Below are 6000 nucleotides of genomic sequence, written 5' to 3'. Positions count from 1 at the left end.
GTTGGTATTATGGGGGTAACTCACTAAGCCTTCGAGCTTACATTTACGATTATTGTTTCAGGTACTTCTGATGATCGCGGGAAGGCGAATGTGTGATCGTGCACCTCCTTATATTTTCATGATTGATTATGGGGATACTCTGATGTTTAAACTATTTTGAAAGTAAATTATAATAACTTAATGGTTTTAAATGTTTTAAAAAGTTTAAAATTGGCTTGAATTTTATGGGTGTTACAAGTTGGTATCAAAACCTTGGTTTGAGTGAATTGGAGGAAACACTCATGTGTCTACAGTCTCACACTGAGGACAAGACTTTAAAACGATTTTCTTAAAATGTTTTCAAAATAATAAAGGAGGATGCGAGTGCACGATCAGTCGGAGCTCGTGGATAGACCCCAAAATACCTTACGGATTACTTGGTTTTGTGATATGTTAGAACAACATGCTAGTACTAGGCTAGGTATCTTCAGGAATTGCATGATAGAGTTGCATGATTATATGATGTCTGATAGCCTAGAGTGTTCCTTATATGAAATTGACATCATTACTGTAGTTGCTTAGTGTATGCATCACGGTTGTACATAATTAAGATCTTATAGCCTGAGAATGTTTGGTTTGGCCTTATTTCCTGTTCTTGTTTGATGAAGGGCTTAGGGTAGGATCATGTATTCGAAAGTCTATTGGGTCCAGTGTTATGTATGGTTAGCATACACGAGTGTTGCAGGGTTGGTGGAAGTTTCATGGGTGGGTTGTGAGAGGTCGGGAGGCCAGTTATGAGATATTTAGCATTCCTCTAGGAGTGAGGATTGAGCGCTCGCTATGTTTATGTATATTGTTAGGGTGTTGTGGTGATACTTGAGATAAATATGGGTAAGTGTGGAAGGTAGTATGGGCCCGTACTACTGAAATCACAAGACCCATACGCGTAGCAAGGAAGTCACAACACATGGGGTTTAGTTGGGATTTGGTTCCTGTTATTGCATGGATTATCCGAGAACTCTCTGGTGTATTATCGGAATGGTGGTTACGAGACGTCTTGAGACCAGATCCGGGTTAGGATTGGGAGCTGGCAGCCAGGATAAGCCAGTATTGTCAGAGGATCATGTCAGCGAGATCATCCTGGAGGAGGTGATCGAGATTGTCCGGGGTCAGATTCCGGAGATGTTTGGGTATAACAATACCGTCATGGTTGAGTATTTCGATGAGTGCTATGCAGCCATTGCTGAGACGGCTGCCGCAACAGCTTCAACAGCTGTAACGTCGGCAGGGGAAGGAGCTGGTCGAGCTTTCCAGTACCGGGACTAGTTACTGGGACATATTCTGATGAGCAGAGGGCTGCAGTTACTTGGGATCAGGGAGATGTTCTGTACTCGTTACATTCCGCGGGTTGAGTGGGAGAGGCTGGCAAAGGAGTTTCAGGATTTGAGGCTTCGGGGGTTTTGCTCGAGGCCAGGATGCGAGTCGTGGGGACTCCGGAAAGGAGTGATGATTATGTTCAACTGGAGTTTTCCAGCTGGAAGTAGAATGGTTAATTGATGGATTGGAATATCATTTCTTAGGGCAAGGATTGTGTCCTTTCAGTTTTCGAGCTCGAAGGAGGGATCATGCTTATGACCCCAGGACCAGGTTGTATTCCAGCTCGGGTTCAGTTAGTTGCAGGGGTTGGCAACATTATTTCAGCGCTGGTGAGCGCAGGTGGGTCAATATGGCATGAGTATCTTGTGAGGCGTACGCGATTACCGTCCCTACCCGTAGGAGCTAAGATCCGATTCGCCTTGGATCTCTTGTATTGGGCGGTAAGGATTGATTGTGCGATTTATTGCACTTTTGGGATTGGAGACTATGTCTTGGGAGTAGTTTGTAGCCCGGTATAGGGAAGAGGTTGCTTTAGCTACTGCGGTTCAGCTGGGGACGACTGAGTTGGTGAGTGAGTCAGGGTGTGAGACCCTGAATGATATGATTTCTAGAGCCCGAGAGCGGTAGATTTGTTTGGAGCACCTTTGGAAGAGGGGTATTATGTAGGAGGTCTGCGGACAGGGTCCCACATGATGGTTATTCAGCATTGTCAGGATTCAGTGGTTTTAGTAACCGTTATTGAATGGTGTGATATAACGTTTCATAGGGTGGTGACTATCCGTGAATGGTTATCCTGGATTGATGATATTAGGAAGTCGATGCCGGCCAAGAAAATGTTGGAAGTGGTGGTGTTGACTACTTGGTGGGTGATATGGAGATTTAGAAATAATCTCGTGCTTGATTCTTACAAAGTGTGGAAAGACACAATTTTTTATTGTTTTCTTTTCTTTCTCTTGGTTCAAGTATAGACATTCTATTATTCTGATTTGGAATGATTGGATTAAAAACCCATTGTAATTTCCTTCTAGTTTTTTTTCTTCTAGAAGTGTGAATTTTGTTCTTGTTGTTAAAAAAATAGCATGTGACTAATACGTAATATTTGTTTTTTTATTTTGCAGGATGTCTTGTATTTTATTATTAAAAATATACTTATAATTTAAAGTAGCAGAATATAAGATTTATATACTAAGACGTTCACAATGTATGTTATTGGTATTTGTATAATTAATTATAAAAATAAACTATAATATTACTTTCCACTACCGACTACAACTTGATAACAGTTTGTGATTTTAAAAAATCTTTAATGTATGAAGTATGTAAAATTTGTCTAGACTAAGTTTTATTGATAAAATTCAAAGAATCCACAAAAAAAGTATGTAATATTTTTTTATTTTGCTTTTTTACATCAATCATATGTCATTTTCAAGATATTCCATATATTATAAATGAACATCTGAATGAAATTTTACAAATACAGACAATAAGATTCATGTATATAGTCAAATATGTTAGTGAAAGTAACTACAAAATTAACTAAAGTTTATCATTAAAAATGACACTAAGCAAGTGATTTTCAAATACATTATGAAAATATGAATGTAAAATTAAGGTCGTTTTTGGTATGCAAGAGGGAATATAGAATAATCTTGTTGTTGTGTCATAAAGAAATGAAATACAACGTTCCTCATGGGACATGGTTTGTTTCTTCGGCAGATTTTCATTCTGTCACACCCTCGACATAGGTGGCGGAACACGTCAGGATATGCGAGTAAGTTCATGGATCACATGTAAACTGAATATATAGCCAAGTACAACAATAAACAATATAACATTCGTGTTTCATCTTGATATTTAAATACAAGGTTTTTACAAATAATAATAATACATGAATTGCCTTAACAGATAGGCATATAATACAACAGCAGGTAAACTAGGTCACCTGTAATCCAATCCATCTTTATTGTATGTTTAGTAATTTAATGAGAATACATGTAGTTTTGAGGGTCAACACAAGGTTGGTGAGAGTTACAGGTTTTCTACTAACAACTGTAATACTTTTAATAAGTCTAAAAAGTATTATCTTTGTATGTAAAACAATAGTTAAAATTGTGTTTGCAAAGAGCCTTTGAAATCCAAAATGTATCTTTGTATAAGTAAATCCATACTTAAAACCGTATTTATAAAGAGTCTTTGAAAGCCAAAATGTATCTTTGTATAAGTAAACCCATACTTCAAATTGTTTTGAAAGCAACCAAGCCCATGGTTTGTTGTGAGAGAGATATATATTCTAGTTAATGTTTATAGTGAGTCCTATAACCGAGCTATGTAACTAAATGTACCCCCCTACAATGCTTCATTGGACATTACGGTAACTATCGTAGACACTTATCACCCGCTTCGATTGATCGGTCGAAGTTGTAGCTAGCAACTACAGGTGGGGATGTCAACCCCGTATAAATTTATACATATGTATCTCGCTCCGAATATTAACGATTTTAGTAGTGTGGGTATACTAAGTGATTAACTTAGCTAATGAATATAGTCTCACTAAAAAGCCCTTAACTAAGGTAGTTAAAAAAGCTCTCAGCCTAAGCTATTAGGCATAACGAATTTGTATATAGTATATAAAAGTCATGCATAAATGGTATGCATGTGTAGTATAAGGCACTAACTTTTATAAACTAAGTATGTTTCTTGTATAAACTCCATAGTAAGAAGGAATATGTTATTTCAGTAGTTGTATTATTCTAACAACATAACATACTAGGATATTGAAGTTTAGGACGATATTGTTTACTTATTATATAAGTGTTAAACAATGCTTTTCAACTACTATGCACAGACGAGGGCCAGACATGAAACACCGGAGGGCAGAACCATTTTAGCAATTAAGCTGTTCTGAAATCTAACAACCCAAGCGGCCCTTCAACCCAAATTCCCCGTACCGTAAGCAGTTAAAAAGGTAGTGTAATAATATTTTTGTATAATTTATAATACTTAGCACATGTATTCTCCCCCGAAATTATTAAATACAAAAGAGGGGTCGTGACACTCATCCTTGAAGCGTGAGTTTCCATTTGTTCGAATTCGGTTTCTTCTGAGAAACTCGCCGTGTGAAACCACAAATCCACAATTCTTGAACTTTGAAATACTCTCGGGACCGTTTCATAACAAATTTAAACTATTAGGGGCTGTTTGGTAATTTAATTTACCAAACTATGACTGATTTGGTTAAAATAAATAAAGGGAGGGGCTAAAATGGTTATTTTTTATTCAAAGTTTGAAGATTGGGATTTATTCTGTTAAAAAGAACCAAAGGAGGGGCTATTTTGAATAAAAAGGGTTCAATGTTTGGGGTTGGGACTTATTTTAAAAAAAAAGTTTAATAGGGAGGGTATTTTGTCATTTCGTCGAAGTCAAAAGGGGTTAGGGCTTTTAATTTCCAGTCTCTCGTATGATCGGGCAAAGGGAACGAAAGATGAACGAATGCTTTCAGCAGATAGAACGAAGGTGGCAAGGAGCACGAAGACTAGTCGGTAGGTGTGTCTTCCGGCGATATCAGACCCATCACCTGCGAGGGAAGCATCCCCGGTGGTCGACGAGGCCGAAGAACGAAGGGAAAGCAGCGAGGGTGCGCTCTTCTCGGTCGGCTGCTAGGTGCGAAGGAAAGAGGTCCGATAGGGGGTCCGGGCTTCGCAAGCAGCGGTAGCAGCAAAGACGAAACCTTCGGAGCTCTGTGGTCGATGGGAACAGTAGAGAAGGAAAACGAGGGGAAAGGGGGTCTCCGGTGAGGTGTCGCGAGCAGCAGCAGTGACGAAGACGAGGTCTTCGGTGGGGTTTGCTCGACGGAAGAAGAAGAGGGGTTGTGAAGGGTGTTGCTCCGATCGGTAACAGGTTCTGTTCCCTTTTCTTTTTGTTTGACTGCAAATCAATGGAGTTTAATCAATAGATTTATGTGGGTGTTCTGTTGCTTGAAATTGACAGGAAAGGTAAGGAGGAGCAATGGAGGTTTGATGTCCCATTGGTTTGACTGATTTGTCAAGAACAACACCTCCATTGGAGGTGTTCTTGACTGCTATGAAAACTAAAGGAAAAAGGGACGAGAGGGAAACAGAAGGTGTGAGGGGCTGTTCTTCAATCAAGAATTTCTTGTGTATACACTTAGGTAAATTGAAATGTGGAAGTAACTTTAACTGTACTTCGGTTTTAACTTGTAATGTAAGCATTGTATTGATTTAATTTGAATATATCTTTGGTACTTTGTATTTGATTTCGTATTGCAGTGTGTAATTGGTTGAAGAAAGAATGTAAAAAATCTTCTATTTGATAGTTAAAATTTGATAGTTAAAGACTTGCAAGTAATGTTTTGGTTTAAGCATTTATATATTTGTCTAATATAATTTTGTGGTTATTTTGAATTAATTTTTTTTCCACATGTCATTTTATGAGTTTTTTTATTTTATTAAATTTTACATAATATTTTAATGTAATAATTGCAATAAATCCTCCCTAATAAATAAAGATTTTTTTGCCACATGTCACATTTTCATTTATTTTGCCACATGTAATTTTGTGGTTATTTTAAATTAATTTTTATTCCACTTGTCATTTTATGATTTTTTTCATTTTATTAAATTGTAG

The 6000-nt window shown here is 37.6% G+C and overlaps 1 long non-coding RNA gene across 1 annotated transcript; it reads left to right on the top strand.

Annotated features, from left to right (window-relative positions):
• The first annotated feature begins 4817 nt into the window (after positions 1-4817).
• Positions 4818-5629, top strand: LOC145125523 (uncharacterized). The gene is made up of 2 exons (XR_013716024.1): positions 4818-5253; positions 5344-5629. It is a non-coding gene; the product is annotated as an uncharacterized LOC145125523 (long non-coding RNA).
• Positions 5630-6000: the final 371 nt, after the last annotated feature.

Source organism: Lactuca virosa, chromosome 7, assembly GCF_052849685.1.
Source record: "Lactuca virosa cultivar CGN04683 chromosome 7, Lactuca_virosa_CGN04683_v6, whole genome shotgun sequence".
Taxonomy (NCBI): Eukaryota; Viridiplantae; Streptophyta; class Magnoliopsida; order Asterales; family Asteraceae; genus Lactuca; species Lactuca virosa.
Note: the sequence above shows the minus strand (reverse complement) of the source record. Positions and strands in the feature narration are given on the sequence as shown.